Source organism: Ursus americanus, unplaced genomic scaffold, assembly GCF_024610735.1.
Source record: "Ursus americanus isolate L20-20 unplaced genomic scaffold, mUrsAme1.1.p SCAF_173, whole genome shotgun sequence".
Classification (NCBI taxonomy): domain Eukaryota; kingdom Metazoa; phylum Chordata; class Mammalia; order Carnivora; family Ursidae; genus Ursus; species Ursus americanus.
This window is the reverse complement of record NW_028273755.1, coordinates 87,501-88,130: the sequence shown is the minus strand read 5'-3', so window position 1 is coordinate 88,130 and position 630 is coordinate 87,501. Positions and strand designations below refer to the sequence as shown.

The 630-nt window shown below is 52.7% G+C and overlaps 1 long non-coding RNA gene across 1 annotated transcript in view; it reads right to left on the bottom strand.

The window, feature by feature from the left end:
- Positions 1–448: 448 nt before the first annotated feature.
- LOC148106622 (uncharacterized) overlaps positions 449–630 on the bottom strand; it is a 1,546-nt gene continuing 1,364 nt past the window's right edge. The window contains exon 2 of the long non-coding RNA XR_015723668.1: positions 449–630. This exon is cut by the window's right edge and continues 262 nt beyond it. This is a non-coding gene — a long non-coding RNA (uncharacterized LOC148106622).

Genomic DNA, 630 nt, shown 5'->3' with positions numbered 1-630 from the left:
CGCGGACGGGAAGGGGGAGGGGTGGGGGGTGTCTCTTTTTGAGGTGACGGAAATGTTCTGGAAATGGCGGTGCGGGTCGTGCAGCTTTGTGAGTAACCTTTAAAAAAAATAAAAAAGGCCACCGAACCGTACACTTTCAAGAGGATGTGAATCATGGCGTGCGAATTGTATCTCCACTTTGAAAATGTGTGAGGAAAAAAATGTAGCAGATGCAGGTTGGTAGGTTGGTAGGTAGGTAGGTAGGTGGGTGGGTGGGTGGGTGGGTGGGTAGGTAGGTAGGTAGGTGAACGGGCCGGTGGTGGACCGATGTTCGTTCGTTCGTTCGTTCGTTCGTTCGTTCGTTCGGTCCCTCCCTCCCTCCCTCCATCCATCCATCCATCCATCCATCCATCCGGTCCGTGCGTCCACGAAGATCTGCATCAAAAGGTGTGGGAAGGGGGAGGTCGGGTTCTTGTTCTGAGTGGTTTTATTTGTTCCCCAAACTAATCACCTCTGTGGAGATAAACAAAGATCACCCACATGAGAACAGGAATCACCTGTTGAGGTCAACAGAGTCTGTGGGCGGTTATCACCACCTGGGTCTGGCAGAGACTCGAAGCAAACGCAGGCCAGGCGGAGGAGTGGAAAAGC